Source organism: Emydura macquarii, unplaced genomic scaffold, assembly GCF_026122565.2.
Source record: "Emydura macquarii macquarii isolate MOO-44397 ecotype Brisbane River unplaced genomic scaffold, CSIRO-AGI_Emac_v2 contig_1119, whole genome shotgun sequence".
NCBI lineage: Eukaryota > Metazoa > Chordata > Testudines > Chelidae > Emydura > Emydura macquarii.
Window position 1 is genome coordinate 18,542,138 of NW_027131256.1, and position 19,296 is coordinate 18,561,433.

Below are 19,296 nucleotides of genomic sequence, written 5' to 3' on the forward strand. Positions count from 1 at the left end.
TTATGTGTATGTATCATCTTCGTACTGCAAGTTAGCTGTGTGTGATATATATATCTGTATCCAAACACTTATGCTGTCCTACTGGATTACCCCCCCTGCCTTTCCCTGCCCATGAGCTTGTGTTTGAAACAAACTACATGGCATACCACAGACTATAAAATGCAACTAGACCATCTCCATCTTAACTTCATTCCTGCTCCCTACCTCTGGATCAACTCATCTACAACTGAAGTTGTGAAACAAAGGACTGAGACCCATCCAGGTACTGGATGTACACCAGAGGAACTGTACAAGCCTGCAAATTCCACAATTCCACTGAGAATCTTATACAAATGGACTTTAAAGTCATTTGTATGTATCTGATTGCTTTGACCATTTAACATCTCTCATTTGTTTCTTTCCTTTTAAAATAAACCTTTAGTTTTAGTTACTAAATGATTGGCTGGCAGCGTGGTATTTTGGGTAAGATCCAAATGTGTATTGATCTGGCAATGTGGTTGACCCTCTGGGGATCCGGAGAACATTTTGGTAAAAGGAATAGAGTTTAAATAACTTCTGTCTTTACTGGACCCAGTTGCTGATTGTGAGCCAGAGACTGAAATGCAATAAAGCGGGCTGTGTATTTCTTGTCGTAGCTTCTTGATAACCAGTGTGGGGGATCCAAAGCACTGTTTGGAACTGGTTGGTGAATCTAACTGCAGTGTTAGTCACCAGTTTGGGAGAATCTACTCTCCTTTCGCAGCCTCCCCTAATCTTGGCATTTTTAGTGGACTACCCAAGGAACAGACAGGTCACAGAGGAGAATTCACCTACCCTTCATTCAAGATGTATTTATTTATCCACCCACTCTGATTGCTCCTACATTCTTGTGTGGCATTATTGCTAACATACTTATTCTTATCTGTACCCTGAAGGTGATAGTAACCAGTTATTTCTAAAGAGGACCTTTCCACAGCAGATCATGCCTTTGAATAGTCATTCATCAATGAAGTTCCCAAAGACTATCTGACTTTAAAATATTCATAGATGTTTAAGTACATTGTTTAGTGATATTATTGTGCTAAAGGCTGAGAAATCTGAACTCATTTCACTTGTTCTCATTCAAATCTGAATTTAAATCTGGAGGAGTGAAAGTTCATTAATACACTGTGCCAGTCAGTCATCAAGATGCAGCTCTTTATAGTCAAAACACATTGAAGTGTTGCCTTTATATTGACCTCTCTTATTCTCCAAAAGAAATCAGTGTGATTCCTAAGAAAACTATGTTCCTATGGAGCAATTCTTGGAACAAAAGTTCTTTTGTGTTTTTTTTTATTAACATGAAGTGCATATTGAAAGAATCTACAATAGAGTTTAATGAAGTTGGGGGACTCAGTGCCATTACTTTTTGACTGAAAGTGTACTGGCAAGAGAGTACTGTGTTTTATTTTCACAGCATGAACGGTAAACACAATGGTAGCCTTTACATTTGTGTCTGAGCCTGCAGCTCAGAATAAACACATGAATATTACCTCATCATGTAAACAATAAAATGAGTTGCAAGCACCAACCACTTCATGCTTTCAAACGTAATGTAATGCTATGAACTGATATGCTGTCCTGGGGTTCCTGGCTTACCTTATATTTCAGTTCAATTTAGTACTACGCATTAAATTTGCACACACCGCTTCTAGTCCACCAAAGTAACTTCAGCAGTGACCAGTTAATCTTTTCCTATACTTTTTCTATGTGATACCTCTCTGCTTAAAGCAATATATTATGATGCTAATTTTTTGAGGTGCCTATTGAATGATGAAAGGCTATCTGGCTTATATTATGCCTTCTGACCAACTCGTTAGTTGCTTTTCCTCAGCATTGCACCCTTATATTCTTGTGGTTTATAAATTACACTGATTTAATGACACAGCTTACACCACCATTTACCTTTCCTCTGAATTTGGCTTGTAATGACCAAATCATATCCTCAGTTTTTCTTTAAAAGGCACCACTAATAGCACATGGGAGAGTTTATTACATGATTTTGAGATTTTCAAATTACATTTCTAATATACCAATAACTGTATTGTTACTACTTCTGTAAAAAATTGGACATTAAGAATAGTCCACTTACACTGACAATTGGAGAAAGTCCAGAGAAGGGCAACAAAAATGACTAAAGGTCTAGAAAACGACCTATGAGAGAAGATTGAAAAAACCCTGGGTTTGTTTAGTCTAAAGAGAAGAGAAGACTGACATGATAACAGTTTTCAAGTGCATAAAAGATTGTAACAAGGAGGAGGGAGAAAAATTGTTCTCCTTATCTTCTGAGGATAGGACAAGAAGCAACAGGCTTAAATTGCAGCAACAAGGGCAGTTTAGGTGGGCATTAGGAAAAACTTCCCAACTGTCAGAGTGGTTAAACACTGCAATAAGTTACCTAGGGAGGTTGTGGAATCTCAGTCATTGGTGATTTTTAGCGCATGTTAGACAAACACCGGTCAGGAATGGTCAAGCTAATACTTAGTTCTGCCTTGAGTGCAGGGGACTGGACTAGATGACCTCTCAAGATCCCTTCTAGCACTACAATTCTATGCTTGTTTTGTTTTTCTTACTTCTAAAAGTGATTTTTTACAGCTGGAATTTTTTCCTCTTTGGATTATGAAAGGACCAGGAGCCTCCCCACAAACAAGTCTTCCTTTTCAGTACTTCTTACGGCTTTCAGTCATCAAGTGAACAAAGCATTGTATTACCTTTGGCAATATGCTATTTATTTAGCTCCAGTATTTATTTAAAATGAAGAGTCCATTGCAACCATTGCAGGGCCAATAAGTTAGTTTTATTAGAATTTATATTGGGCTGTGTGCTCGTTTAGCTGCAATTTCAGACACCAACCAAGATTCCATAGTAAGGAATACAAAATAAACATATTTCAGTCATTCATAGTTTGCTGATGTAACCCACACGCTTTACACTGCAACATTTGACTTTATTTCTTCCCAGGGAGGGAAAGAAAGGCAGGGAGATAAAAACATGAATTTTTGGTTGCATATTCAGTCTCTGCATTGTGCAGAGAGCAAGGCAATTTATCTGGAAACGGCCAGAACAGGATATAACCATTACTAGACATGATCAGTAGCTGTTTGAGGCTGTGTAGGAAGTTTTCATTGTTGTCAACCCACCTGGTAGGTCATACCGTAGGCACTCTCTGAGAGCTGAGCCAATCAGAGCACAAGATAAAAACGATTAGAAATACAGGAGTTAAAGACAGCCCTGTGGACTCAGCAGCTGATTGACACAAGACCAAGAGATGTGTCTGCTCTCAGGGCTGGGTTCCACTCTATATCACTTTGGATATTAGTCAGTGCTATTCTAACTGTATACATTAGGAAACCTTCTATTAGGATAATGTTTGATCCATTGTAGTGTGTATATGGACCTAGAGGGACAGCATTTGTTACTCCTAGGAGGCTATGGAACTCACATTTAGCTATCAGCTAAATACTTTAACTGGGATTCTGCCTCAGTGAGAAAGAGCGAGAGAATGGGGCAGCATTTAGTGAGATGAAAGTTTGTGAATTCTTGTCTGACTTAGCTGGATTTAGGGGGAGAAGATCATGCGCTTTAGAGTGAGAGCCATATAGAGATCCAAGAAATTGATATTTTATATGCTGATTCCATTCCCTGTACAACTTTGGATACAGACTATAGACTCCTGTTTCACCAGCAGCTGAGAGGATCAGTCATCTATTAACCCAAGGGCTGAAATGCTGCCTTGTTTGTTTGCAGACAGGGTTCTGAAATGTTTGAACAGCCTGAGACACTGCCATTTCTCAGGCTCTGAAGAGTCCAGGCAACACACACTACATGCTATGGTCACACTGTAAAGACTGAGAAACCATCTCTGAGAGAAGATCAGAGGAGAATGTTTTGATGTGTCTGCTAATACATGGAAAAAAAGTTATGCTGAAACCTTATATTTGAATTGTTGTAACAGACACAAAAGAAAAAAAATCTACCTGAGGGTTACTCAGGCGTGGTATATGCTAACGCCGAAATTCAACCTAAATTACGCAAGTAATATAACTTAAGTCAGATCTTACACACCTTAGATCGATTTGCAGCAGTGTCCACACTAGACTGTGTCAACGGGAGAGGCTCTCGCATCACCATAGCTTCCACTTCATGTTGAGATGGATTACAGAGCACTCTCCCATCGACTTAGTGCATTTTCACCAGATCCGCTAAATCAATGCTGTTGCATCGATGGCAGTGGCGCCCATTTAGCATGGTAGTGAAGATGTGCCCTAAGAACGTGTATGACTCTCTCTCTCTGAAACTGACTGGGAATTACCGCCGTCCATTTATCAGGGTTTTACATACAATAAGCCTAAGGTTTAGCATTGTGTAGTACATTTTGAAAAGTCCTGGAAAGATGGAACTCAAAGAGAACTCAAAGAGTTAAGCTGAGATGCAAGAAGGTGAACATCTAGTTATAGAAAATATTGCTTCACCATCCACTGCCCCCCGTTACACTGAAATCTGAAAAATCACTGTAATCATGAAAATTATGCAAGACATCTTAAAGGATGGAAGGCTTTAGGAAAAATAGTAGTTGGGGGAGGGGGGAATGCATTTAATGAAATGGTTAAAGTGTTTTAATTCTTTAAAACATATCTAGTTGAATCATATACACAGTTCCATTACAATATATACTTGCTAGAAAAAAATTAATATTTAAAAAAATTAAAAGAATTAAATTATTCCAGTTGTGCTATAGCACTATAACTTTCAACCTTCGGCATCCATGGTCAGCCAGCAAAATAACTGAAGCCCTTATACGTAGCTACTGTAGCAATACTTATTACAGTACTACAAATTTTACTTATTAAAGAATTAAGGAGGATCCAGTAACTTTTTAGTGCTTGAATCTCAGATATATCAATGAATGACCCACACAGTAGGGACAACTACAGTATAAAATGAATTAAATCTGCAAATGAGACTTCCTTTGATGTGTATGTGTAACTAATAGGGGCAATGCACACATGCCAAGGGAAAAATGATCCCAAAGGTTGCAGCTGTCATAGTAATAACAAAAGTAAAATACATGGCTCCTTTTGCCTAACGTTGAATTTACCAATCACTAGAAAATTAAGTTGTGTTGAAAATTAGGAAGGAAATTCAAAAACATTTGAGGTTCAAGTTTCCTTTAGAGATGGCAAAATACCAATTATAAGCCAGGTAATGTCTGTTCACAACAGCAGCCCAGAATAGGACAGCATGTTCTTTTAGTTCCTTCTTTCAATGAAGTCAGAGTTTTCCGTGAAGCATTTAAAATGTTTAAGAAAGTACAACATGCCTATCAACATCTAATTCCACAGGGAATTAATTTAGAGGATTAGGAATTCTTGGGACTAGACACTTTAGACGGTAACTAATGAGAACATTTTATGCAACCCCACATTGGTTTCTAAATCACAGTCATAAACAAACAACAGAAATTTGAATCCCAGAAAGAAGACTGGGAGTAGCACCTTAGAGTAATATTGTACTTCTCAAAAATACTTAGACAATAGCAAGAAAGGGATTTGAAAGTGAACATATCCAACCGAAGAACAGGACATTCATTAGATAGTGACCACTGATTAGGGTCTTAGAGACTCAAACATATATTAGGTCTCTCATCAGTCAATGCACGATAGTTAAGCGCTCCTTTTAAATTGACAGGTGCCTATCCATCATAAGAGAATGGAGGAGAGGGATTAAGAGTCTTTGAATCCACATTTTAAATTCAATTTTAACTACAACATTAGAAATTACAACTTGGGAAACAATTAAAATCGCCTTTGAAATTATTTTTATGTACAGGCACACTTTTCCCCTAACTGTTCACCTCTACTTGCAGCTTGATTCAGCTTTATTTGGCACACTCTGTCACCAATGCTGTTCCTTGATTAGAAATATCAGCCATGCTCTAATCTATTAGGAAGAACTCTAAATATTAATGGTCTGTTGTATACTTTACATACACAAGAAATGTGAAATTTGGATAGAAATCTGTTGCAAAAGACTTCTTTAAAAAAAGGTATTATTGAACATAATGCACACAACTATACTGCTTTCATCAAAAGATCTCAAACAGCTTAAAAAAACCCTATAGACCCAATTCACATCTTACTTTCACAATATCTTCAACAGGCGCAACCCAGACTGTGTATCCCAGGTCACCAACAATAATAAGTTGGTCAAGAGGAGCTGCAAAACAATGCAAACTACTTTCAATTCCCTACTCCAACACAGCCTATAATGTGTTTCAGCCTAGCCAGGAGATGCTAAGAATCAGTGCAGTCCCAAGGCATCCTTGAGTAGAAGCCTCCTATCAAGCTCTGGAAGGAATGAGTGCCACACAATCAAAAGAGAATGACAACAGTAATGAGAAATGCTCCCACAGTGAAGCTGCCCCCACAGATGCACAAAGATGCATTTTTTTTTCCAAAAAAAAAAAAAAAAAAAAAAAAAAAAAAGCAGCAGCAGCTAGTTCTGCCAGTATCACCAGCGCAGCCCCTGGAAGGACACTACTTCTGAGGTGAAAGGCAAGAACTGTTTGGCAGACTACAGCAATACTACATAACAGATTAAAGCAGGGAAAGAGCAAAAATTATGAATCCACAGTATAGGAAAGTAACATACATATTTAATATCAGTTTCACTCATAAAACTATGATAAAGCAATGTTAAGGTTGCAAAGTCAAATGCTCAAAAGTTAGGAAATGCCAGAATTGAAGGTTGCTGGTCATCACTAGGCTGCAAATCTTTAGATCCAGAGCACAGATGTTTTACAGTTGAGCTACCAGAGCAACTGGTAGCAGTAGTAAGTAGTCATACTTTATGTGAGCCAGCACTAATAGGGGATGAGACTCACTCTGTCCAGTGAGTTTCACTGGTATTTGCTGACAGCAGAGGAATGGTGATATTCAAGAACCTTGGATTTCATTCCTGATTCCCCAGGGGGGCATCCTGACCATTCTGTCACTATTATCTCCATCATGCGCAAGTCCCATCTCTTTCTCATCATCTGATTGCTCATCCCAGTTTCACACCATATTCTTGGCTCCTCATCCCAGTCCCAGTCTCTTTGTTCAATCAGCCATAGTCTCCCCCTCTGGGCTCCTTGTTTAAGTGTGAGTTTTCGCCTTCCAGCTCCTTGCCCAACCAGTTCCCGTTTCCTTTCCCTCTGACTCTTAATCCAATCTGGTTTCCCCTCCTCAACTGACTCCCAGCACTAGTTTCTACAATCCTCCTTCCACTCCCCTCCTTGGCTTTATGTCCCACGCTTCTCCCTCCACTGCCACCATAATCCAGCTCCTACCCACTCTGCATTCAAGTCAGGTTGCTTCCTCCACTTCACTTCCTGCATTCCCACAGAGGGCACACAGAGCAGAGAGTCTTCCTGCTTTTGGTTCTGGTGCCTAGTGCCACAGTGCTCAGCTCCTGCTGCCAGGCCTGCTTGCTGCAGGTGGCAACTTCAGAGAATTCAGCTGCCAGTCTCTAACCAATCTCTGCTGTGCACATGCAAGCAGATTTTCATAGGCTTCTGACTTTGGCAAATGTGGGCATTTTTTTACAAGAACGGCAAAAAGTATATTCCTAACATCAGAGAAATCCCTTTACCGAGTTTCAAGTCCCTGCTCTAAAGTATGAAGATATTCCCACCAAAATTAGGTCTGTATGTAATTCTACAACCAAACAATGCAACAGCTTCTTAATATAAGAAAGGCAGCGTACTATGTTTCATCCATGAATTAACATTCCAAAATAATCTGTTTTTTCTAAATCATTCTCTGCATTTTTCCTTATCCAGACTGAACAACAGGAACAAACAGTTTAGTTGTCTGTATCCTATATTTAATTTCAGCACAGGGATTCATGTTTTCTTATGTCACCACAGGTACTTTTCTTGTATGTGCCAAGAAAAAGGCCTTTGTTTCTCAGGTCTGTCATGTATTGTAAGTGTGTATGTGAGAGAGAGGAGCATAATAAAAATAGACAAAGTTATAACTTGAGGTAGACACTTACTTCCAAAAAGTTACTACAATGCTTTCATCACACCCTATAGGACAAATTGAGTTGAGTAGAGTAGGTCAAACTCTTAAAGCTATGTATATACAAGTTATTAATGAAAATAAAAAAGGAGAGTCTCTGTTGATTCTTAGAGTACTATGACTTAACCATTTTAGCTTAGCTGTAATGAACAAGCATTAAATAGACTGCCTGCCTAGTCAGAGAAGCATGCTATTTCAATTATACTAAAGTTGATTGAGGGCAATTTAGTAATAATTAGTAATTTACCAGGTCAAGGACCTCTCTCAAATAGCTTCATGGTTGTAAAATGGCCATTGGTTATCTATGCAAGAGGACTGAATGTAAAATAAACTAATAGAAAATAATGCCAAAAGAGAGTGAAAAGGTTGCATTATTTATTTGCAAAGTAGGACATCTAAAAGAGTAGGATGAACACTAAGCCTTAAGCTTTAGTCATATGCATTGTATTTAATCAAGTCTGTGTTATTTAAGAGTCAGACACCTCCTGCAGCTAAAGGGTTAATATTGGGGGGAGGGTTCCCCAGTATTTCTGTGGGGAGGAAAGATAGCATTAGCTTTTTCTTCAATGAATTATTATGACTAACAAATCTGCAACATTTCCATTCTCTCTGACAGTTGCACTTTTCACATTTTTTTTAAAAAGTACAGACACAAAAGGTATTGATTTCTGCACAAAGGAAAGAAAGTAAATTGTATATACATCTGAATTTCAGATGAAAACCTCCAGTCTGATTTTTCCTCATTAAGATAACCTCACTATGCAAACACAACATACCATGGTATCTACATAACTAGGGCTTAGTGTATTATGGAGACCATAGACAGTTCACATAATGGACTGTATTATAATAAAGAAATATTTAGGGCTAGATCGTTAGCTATTCTGCTCACTATTGGTTAGCACTTATTCATGTAAGTAGTCCCATTGACATTAATATGACTACTTGCCTGACTAACCATTCCCAAAAGGGAGTATGACTTTCCCAGTCTGTCCCTTGGTTAATATTTGTTGATAACAGAATATGTAGATCTTCCCTGGTCAGTAATTACAACTCCTTTGAAAGTCTTTCCACTCATTAGAAGAGCCAATTAGTCAACAGGAAAGTCATCTGAGTTCTACACTGACAAATAATGAGTTTTTCTAATAGTTAAAAAGTATGTTTTAATTGTAGATAAAGGGTATGTAAAAAAAAACCAAATTTTTATTAAGGTAAAGTTTCAATAAAACAACAACATACTGGATTGCACATTACTTATTCAGGATCAGGTTAATATTCAAAGAACCTAGTTAAATAAAGGAAATTTAATATTAAAGATTTAAGTCTAATCCTTCACTCTTTAAAGTCATTAGCAAAACTCATTGACTTTAAGGGAGTCAGAATTGGGCCCCTAATAAAAGTTTTAAATATTGTTTTCACACACCCTCCAGCAGCCACCCCCAGTAGCTACATCTTCAAAAGTTTTTACATTAAAAGCTAGAACTAAGGTTTTCAAAAATGATTGATAATTTTTTAGTGCCTTGATTTTGTTTGCTTAATGTGACATCTTAGAGGGACCTGATTTTTCAAAGTTGGCAGGATGTTCATAATTTTCTGAAAATTAGTTCCCTTCATGGTGTCTCAAGTTTGGCACAAAAAGTCATTGAAGCTTCCAAAAATCACCAGTTCTTTTTAAAAATCTTACACTGCATGTCTAGATATTATGCTCATCCAGTGACAAAGCATCAATAAAATCTTAATATGTAGATAGATGGCTCAAAAGATTGGGTTGGGAATACATCCTCTCACTCTTAGAGCTGACTAGAACATTTTTGCAAAAACTTCATTTTTTGCCAAAAAATGCTGCTTGAAACCAGAAATACATCTCCATAAAGTATCTCTTTTCCACACAAACTGTCTTTAAGAAGGATTTGGAGATTTTTTTCAAGGGATGTTTCAAAATTTGTTGTGGTTTATAAGTGGAATCATGTGTATGTGTTAGTCTGTAGACTGATAGCAAGGGCACTGGCCTAAGGGATAGGAGACCTGGTTCAAGTCTCTGCTCTGCCTAATTTGGAGTAGTTTGAGATAGAAAACTCTACTCTGAATCAGACAGATCAGGCACTCTGTCTCCCACCTTCCAGACCAGGGCTCTAACCTCTAGTCTATAGACTGATACAGACACACAATTTTACCAGTAAACCACAACAAATCATGAAATCTCAAAAGTTGTAAAACAGAGTTGCCACTCTATTCTTGGGTCTTTAATTTGATCCTTTTACCGGAAATAGACACTTGAGCAAGCCGAGGAAATATTGTAGAAAAAAGGGGATATTTGTTTGAATAAAAAACATTCACTTCAATAATATCTATATTGGTTATTACTTGTTACCCTGCTCTCTCCTAAGTGCTTACAAATTGTTTAGTAATATGTTCTAGTATCTTTCCAGGTATCAAAGTTAGGCTAACGAATCTATAATTGCCCAGTTCCTTTTTGTTACCCTTTTTAAAGATAGGTACTATGTTTGCTCTTCTCAAGTCCTCTGGATCCTTACCCATCCTTCATGTGTTCAGATAATTGCTAATAGTTCCAAAATTGCTTCAACTGGTTCCATATGGACCCTCATATGAATTTCATCAGACCCTACTAACTTGAATACATCTAACTTTTCTACATAGTTTTTTTAATTTTCTTTCCCAATTCTGACTTGCATTCCTTCACCTTTATTGTTAATATTGATTGTGTTAGGCATTAAACAACTTAGCTTTCTTGAGGTCATCTGTTATTAACTCTGCTTCCCCATTTGATAGTGGACTTATTTTCCTTTGGCCTTCTCTTGCTCTTTATGTACTTATAGAGCCTCTTCTTATTGCTCTTTATGTCCCTTGTTAGGTGTAACTTGTTTGTTCCTTAGCCTTTCTAGTTTTGTTCCTACATGCTTTTCCTATTTTTTGTACTCATCCTTAGCAATTTGTCCCTGATTCCACTTGTTGTAGGATTCTTTTTTATTTTCAAGTCATTAAAGAGCTCATAATGCACTCGTATTGGACTTTTATTATTCTTCCTATATTTCCTTCACGTTGGAATAGTTTGCTCTAGGATCTGTAACACTGTCTCTTTGAAAAACTGCCAGTTCTCCTGAACTTTTTTCCCTTTAGAATTTCTTCCCATGGGACCTTATCTACCAATTCTCTGAGTTTGTTAGTCTGCATTTTTTAAATCCATTGGAATAGCAGCCCATGGTCAGCGAAGCTAAAGTCCTCCTGTCAACACCATCTGTACATCCATCTCCAGGATGCTTGTGTTCCTGCTTTGGGCTCTTACTCCCAACTGGAAGGATGGATGAGATCACTATCTGTGCTTCTACTCCTTCACCCTCACTCCCAGAGCCTTGTAGTCACTGCTGATCTGCTCAGGCAGTATCATTAATACCCATATGGATGAGCAGCATGAGGTAGTGGTCAGAGGGATGGATGAGCCTGGCAACCTCTCTCTGACATCTCAGATGTGGGCTCCAGGCAGAAAGCACATCTCCAGGGACATCAGGTCAGGTCAGCAAATGGATGCCTCTGTCCCCTCAGAAAGGAGTCCCTGACCACCACCGCCCTACATCACCTCCTTTGAGTGTAGTGGCCATGAACCTCCCAGCCTTGAGAGAAGATGGCTTCTCCTCCTCAGCCATTGGGGTCTCCTCCTATCCTCCAGTTGTCAATACAGCAATGCTTTGTCTTGACATCAATGAACAGGGAGAACGAGGAGGTGGTGAAGCACTGTCTAACTGCAAAGTGTTCAGCTGCCAGTCTCCTACCCTCAAAGCAGCTGGTTCTCCTTCCTCCGCTGGTGCCTTTTCTAGTCAGCTAATTTCTTTCAATCTGGATGTCTCCATGTGCATCCTGTCAATGAAGTTCTCATGCTCCCAGTTGCTATGTAGTTGAGCCACCATTTCCTGCAGATCTCAGCTGCTTCCTGAGGGATTCCATCAACAGACACCTCTCGCATTGTGTGGTTCCACATGCCTGGCTTTCTTGGGCAGAGACATGTACAAAGAGTAGCAGATACAAGACTATGCTCCGCTCTTACCCAAGCATACCCCTTTGCATTAGCAGCAGAACCTTAACCACACAGTTGTCCTGTGGAGAGACTTTCTTAAGCTCTGAAAATATGGAGAGCGTATTGCATATCCACTGCTCTGCTCATTCCACAACACCCACTCCACTTCTGTCATTTCTGGTATCTTCAATGAGTATCTGCAGACAGGCAAGATGTGAATGAGCCTGGAAAGTGAGTTATCCTCTCACCACCCATGAAGTCCCTCCAGCAGAGGATTGAAGCATGTTGACAAGGGGTAGTATGGTTAAGCTTACACTGCCAGTGTACTTGTTTGATTAATACACTCAGCCCTAGTCTGCACTTACTGGGAGATTCGGTGGCAGCCAATGGGAATTACACAAGCTATGCAGAGTAGTTTGTGTTACTCCCGTCGACTGCTGTGCTTCCCTTTTGCATGGTGTCTTGAGGGGGTTGTTTTACTGCATTGTCTTCTGGATCGACTGAGCGGGTCTTCACTGACTGCTCAATCAATCCAGATAGGTCGAACTGATGGCGACGACTTTGCCAATGTCAGTGTAGACATACCCTCAGTGTGGTCAATCTCCAACCTTTCAAACTTGCAATATTTACTTTAAAGCAGACAGACTCTGGAGCCACAAGTGGCTCTTCAATGTCTCCTGTGGCTCACTGCAGAACAGGATATTAAAATAATGTGATTTAATGATTAACCAATGAGGATGCTTTTACTTTGTTATTAGCCAATTGTAGTTGATGAAATAATAATACTTGGTCAGTCATTTTGATGTGAGAATAATATAACTAAATATTTCCCCTGTAATATTGTTTAAATAGGAATATATCATACTATAGTAAATGAAACAATGAATTCACACTACTGTGGCTCTTATGGGTAATGTGAATTGCTAATTTGGCTCCTGAAACACTGAGGTCTGCTTTAAACCACTCTGTTATTTTAGGCTGATTAATTCTAAGAATTTCCAGCATAGCTGGAATGTGACGGTTCGAATCACATATTAATTGCAACTGCCTTCCCACATGGCAATTACTTCTATCTTCCTGTCACACCGGTGTTCTTCCCTTCCCAGTGTTCTGTCTATACCTTGCTTAACTTCCTCCTGTTCAGCCACTGGTATTCTCGGATATTGCCACCAGTATCACTGAACACCGGAGAGGTTATATATTCTTTTCTGCTGCACAGGTATAGGACATGTCTACAGGTGTGGAAGGAAAGGAAGTCTGAGTGCTTGGGATCAAAGGAGATGAATCTGGTCAGGAAACAGTCATCTTAGAGAAAAGGATGAGAACCTCACATTTTCATAAAACAGATGAATGACAGGAAGAAAGAGCAATCAGGCAGGGAACTGCTGTCCTGGAGAAGTGCCTTGCTATGTGAGAAGGGCAGCAGGGCTCACTATTTTACGTGCAGTGAGAGCAGTCTAATCTCCATGCTTATAAGTATATGATCTAGTTCCCCAAGAATTTTTGCATCACACTCACTTTTTAAAGATGACTAATCCGCTAGTTCCAAGCTGTTCTTCATAACTCTCCACATTTATTATATAAGGATCCATATTAATGGGCAAAAGGAGCATTTCTCAATCATGTGAGTTTAACATGATTAAACTTTGTTTAAGATGTTACGCACTGTTAAGATGTAGGCTAGCATGTTTAAAGCTGTGTTTAAACAGCCTGTGTTACAGTCTAGGCTCCTTCCGAGCCCAGCCACAGCACAGCTTTGCCTACAGTTTTACAGGGCTTTCCATTCATGTTAAGCTACCTCAGTGGAGTTAGCATGACTGAAAACACACCCATTTAGCTTGTGAAGACGGGGCCTAAAAGAGGAAGGATGTTTGGGGAAGCCCCATGATGCTGAGTTCCATCCCTATGAAACAGAGTTCCTGAAGAATGCATATTGTCAGAGTTACTCTGTTGATTAGCCAAAAGTGTTTATAGTTATAATTCATGCTTCTGTAGCTGTAGTCAATATGCTACTAAAGAAAGCAAGCACTGGAGAGTAAAATTGTGAACAGGTCCATTTGTGAACATTTTCTGTTGCTGAATTGCTATCCCTCCCAGCTTCTGAGTCAACACTTATGACTAAAATTAAACATATAGGTTTGAAACATTTGGGGGGAGGAGGGGGAGAGATGAGAAAAAGTAAACAAAAAGAGGAAATTCAGAAATCCAGCATTTTTTTTAGGGTGTGTTTTGTTGTTTCTAAATTTCTTACTGGACTAAGTAGGTACAACACCACAAAAACTGGATAGGTAGATACATTGCAGGTTGGAGATCTAGATTGTTTTCATCAAACTGGTTTATAATGCCTAGGAAGTACTTGATTACATTCAAGACAAATCGGTAGGGAGGAGGAAAACAAACAGTTTGAAAATGAGAAAGTTTCCCCAAGAGGTGACTGCCAGATTTTAGATATCTCTAAAAAATGTCTGAGGGGGGCTGGGTAGAGGAAGGAAATCCTCCCTAAGCTTCTCATATACAGGATGACACCTGTAGTTCATTTGTTTTTGTCTAATTAAAATAGTAATTAGTCTTTGCAGTATTACCAGTCTCCTAGAACACTTTAATCATACAACAAGCCCTGCTGTGATCCTAATTGTTGTGTTTTATGAATAAGATACATATTCATTTGTTTCTTGTCTTCCTATGGCTGCTTTTTATATCACGACATTAATTCTCCTCACATACTAGTCCCCAGTGTGCTTTAAGCTCAGAAAGAGATGAGTTTTGTGTATTGTCAGAGAATTTTCCTTTGAAGCTGATCAGTTTGCTATATCACTCACAAGTCTGTCATCTGGAAACTCCATGAACTAGAGGTGGCAGGGTCAAGCCCTGGTCACCATGCTTGTTCATCAAAGACAAAGATAACTTGAAGTGCTGGAAGACTGGTGATTGGTGTGAACGGAACTATCAGGTGGTTGACAATGAATTGAGAAGATGGCTGGTTTGATATAAAAGGAGGAATAAGTTACATTTCAAATCTAGAAACCGTGACTGCTTTCCAAAGGAGTTTTGATGTACTTTTCATTTACAATCTCTGCTTTATTAAAAAAAATACATAAATAAACCTGCACTTTAAGGAGACACTATAAAAAGGAAATGAATTAGGGGAAAGCACAAACCATCTGTGAGGAACTCTGATATTTCGTCTTTTCCCCCCACCTCCCACCCTATGATGTTTAACCTCTCCAAAACATTGACTAAACTAAATTTTACTAGAAGTTATTCATTCATCCCATCTATTGTCTTTTTCTCATCACTGGTAGGTTCACACTAGCAAATATGTTATTTCAACACCTTCTGCTCAGACAGTAGATGACAACATATCAAGCACATATCACACCCACATATCCTGTAATAATCCCAGTAGGCCTAATTCTCTGTGGTCTTTTGCTTTGCGTAGTCATTTACACCTGTGCAAAATGAGGTAGTGTTCCACACTGTGCATTTTGTAAATGATTACAAAACGTGCAAGGTGGTAGAGAACCAGGCCCAGGGTACTTAGGGGTGAGTGTGCTGCTCAGAGAAGTGAGGGACTGCAAGTGGTGTTTCCTTTTTTGCTTGTATGTTTCCTAAACATAAGAAAATGAACACAAAATTTGTCCCGTATAATGCAGGAAGACAAACAAGACACCACAAATGTGGTTTAACTAGGTTGCAATTTTATTAACTTAATTGACACAGCTGAGAAACTATCCTGCAAAAACCCATGCAGTGCAGGGCAAATTTCCTTTAAACAATCTGTACCACAGTCCATACAACTTTCCCCCAGATCTTTGACCTGGTTCCAGAACCACTGTCCTCCCCTCATACAAGGGTTGAGCATATGAGGTAATGGATGGCCTCTTGCTCTCCCATCAGGAGTCTCAAACCTCTCCCCCATCTGCTTTGGGGGATGCCCTCCCCCAATCCTGTTTCTATTCCAGTTTATCAGGAAATTGGCCCTCCTATTGAAAAATTACCTGTATTGGACACCAGCCAAGTTGCAAAAAAACAAACACCTTAAAAACCTACCTACCCATTGGGTCCCTGAGAAGATGGTGAAAATCATATCATCCAGTCCCATCTGACAGTGAGGGAAACATTTCTTCCCAGCTCCCCAAATAGGCAGCTGGTATCTCCCCATTAGTGTATCCAGATATCCAGTCCAGCCCTAATCCCAGGCCTAGAGGTAGAATCCATTGTTTCCAGGTTCAAAATGGTACCCTAGACAGTGGGAAGAGTTTATGAGCTCCAGAGCACTGCTATACACTTTATACTGGTTGCATTGCTAAGAAACTCATGGCCTCCCTGAGCCAAGCCCACAAAGACACCATGCCTAGGTAGGGGGAAGTAGAGGAAACTCTTAAAGGAACCAGCAGGCAAGACAGTCAGATGGTAGAGTGAGCAAGGTATCTTCTTTCCCCTCCCCAACCAGGGTGGGAGGTGAACTCTGCAGCTGCACTTCTAGACTCTGGGTCAGCCCTGACTAAGGACAACACCTCTGAGTGGGATGCTGTAAAGGGAGAGACATATTAAAGGAACTTTTTTTTACTGAATTTAAGAACCTGAAGCAAAAAGAAACTGTCCCATGTAACCTGGGGTGGGTGTTTTGTTCATGGTTTTATGCATGTGAATCCTGCTCGTGGCATTTTCCCAAGTTAGCGCTGGATTATTTTTCCCCTTTTTATTAAAAGTCTCTTTTCTAACTCAGTCTCTGTGCTTGCAAGAGGGGAAGTATTACCTCTAGAGGTACCCAAAGGGTGGTGTATAATTGTCCCAGGTTACTGGGTGGAGGTTTGAGGTGGTTTTGTGTTGTATTGTTGAAAGGAACACCTAAATGTTGTACTCGGCCCTTGTAGCTGCCGACTCTGAGAAGCAGAAGGGTTACACATACAAGAAGAGGTTGTAGAAGTGTCAGGGTATATCTTCTCTCGGTATATATTTTTTAAATACCTGCCCTTTGATGCAATCTTGCATGTGAGCAATTTTGCTTTTCAGATGTAATTTTAGGAGAACCAAGTCGACCCCAGCAGGGATAACATAACAGATTTCACTTGTTCCAGGGCTACTAACAGAGCTAGAAGGCTCTCAAGAATCTCTCCAGCACACCTCACTTTTGCTGTAATACTCAAGAAAACTAACTATTATATAGTAATAAAACTAAGGGACACCAAACCTTCTTCATGCAATACCTTTATTGCTTGATGGCACAAAAAGCAAATGCACACAAAAATGAATCAGTGATCCAGGTACAGGAGAGAGACTTTCTTCCAAACTATTTCAGCTCACTTCTGTTTTAATGTGTTTTATAATTGAACACCAGAAGATATTTTGGAAAGACACATATAGCTTTAACAAATAAAAGTTTTCATTTAAACCATCTTCTCCTCCTAAACTCCCAGGGTGGGTTGGGGGAGGAAGGGGGCAACTATAAGTTCCAATTTACAACAAATGGAAATCATGGCCATTATCCAAATTTAATTTTAACTTTTCTTCACAGCAGTCTACATAATGAAATGCAATGAAACCTGTTTAAATGAGTATTTGATAAAAGAACAGGCTTGTTAAAAGACAATATCCATGGTGCTCCATTCACTGAAAATTCTGTGGAAAGTGAACTATTAAGACATAATTCATATTTCCTGAGCAGCCTGATGTTAATTTGAATTTATTATCAGGGCCAGCATTATAAGCAGGCTATGTAGGTGGCTGCTTGAGACACTTAATTTCTTAGGAGTGGTTAATTACCCTCACCATCAAAAATTTACACCTTGTTTCCAATCTGAATTTGTCTAGCTTCAACTTCCAGCCATTGGATTGTGTTATACCTTTCTCTGCTAGATTGGAGAGCCCAGTATTAAATATTTGTTCCCCATGTAGATACTTATAGAATAATCAAGTCCTTCATTAATCTTCCCTTGTTAAACTGATTATAAGGCTTGGTTTCTAATCCTTTAATCATTCTTATGGCTCTTCTCTGAACCCTCTCCAATTTATCAATCTTTTTCTTGAATTGTGGACACCAGAACTAGACACATTATTTCAGCAGTGGTCTCACCAGGGCCAAATACGGAGGTAAAATAACTTCTCTATTTTCAAGATTCTCCTCTCTATGTATCCCAGGATTGTCTTATGTCCTTTGGCCACAGTGTCACATTGGAAGCTCATGTTCACTGGTTACAGATATCAAAAACAGCTTATTTGATTCATGCATCCTTAAAATAGCTATTATAATATTTTAAAAATAGATGCTGATGTTTATAACATGATATGCAACCAAATATCTTTGCTATACATATTTTGGTGTCTGGAATCCTGGTTATAGGGTATCCCTGCTCAGCTTTTCATAGGATCCAATAGAAACCACTGGGTCTATAGGAAGGGATGATTCCAGTTCAGGCTTCCAAATTCAATTTGTGCAGTCCCTTTGTACTATTAAATGAGGCTCACATGTATTAATTTAGATGGCATAAATAGGCCAAAGATGTTAACATAACCCAGTCACTGCCTAGTGTTAAACAAAGTCCAGGGTTTGGTTACAGAGACTTCAGCCTGCTTAGTACTATGGCAAACCCACCATTAAAATCATTGCAACTTTTACTGAAGACACAGAATCAGAGGAAAAACAGTTAAAGCATTTGAAATGTAAAATATTAAATAAGGCTTTCATTTTAAACAACATCCCTTGTTCCCTCTCTCTTTGGCTGGAGAGAGGTTTCAGCAAGAAAGAAAAAACCAACAACCTTGTTTGACTCACCCTTTTGGAGAAGAGAAGAAATTAGCTCAAATGGTCTAGAGCTGCTGCTGCTGCTGTTGTTGTTGTTAAATCCTTTTCATCCCCGATGACATTTGGGATTCAGCTGAAGCTGGTAGAGGTGGTGATGTCATCTGGGTCCCTCTTTCTGGCCCAGTCTGGCCAGGACATCCCTCATAATAAGGCTGATGAAGGTCAGAAGTCCCAGGAAATGGTGGAAGTGGCTATCATGAGAGTGAAGCTTACTCCAGCTGCCAATTTTTCTTGCCAAACCCGCTTTCTTTAAGGACCCAAAAGGGGACTAGTGGGCAGAATAGCCCATCCACTCAATATTTTGTCGACTCATTAGGCCTAGTTTCCAATATACCAATTTTGGTTCACTGATTTCTGGTTCCACACTATTCTTGTTTACC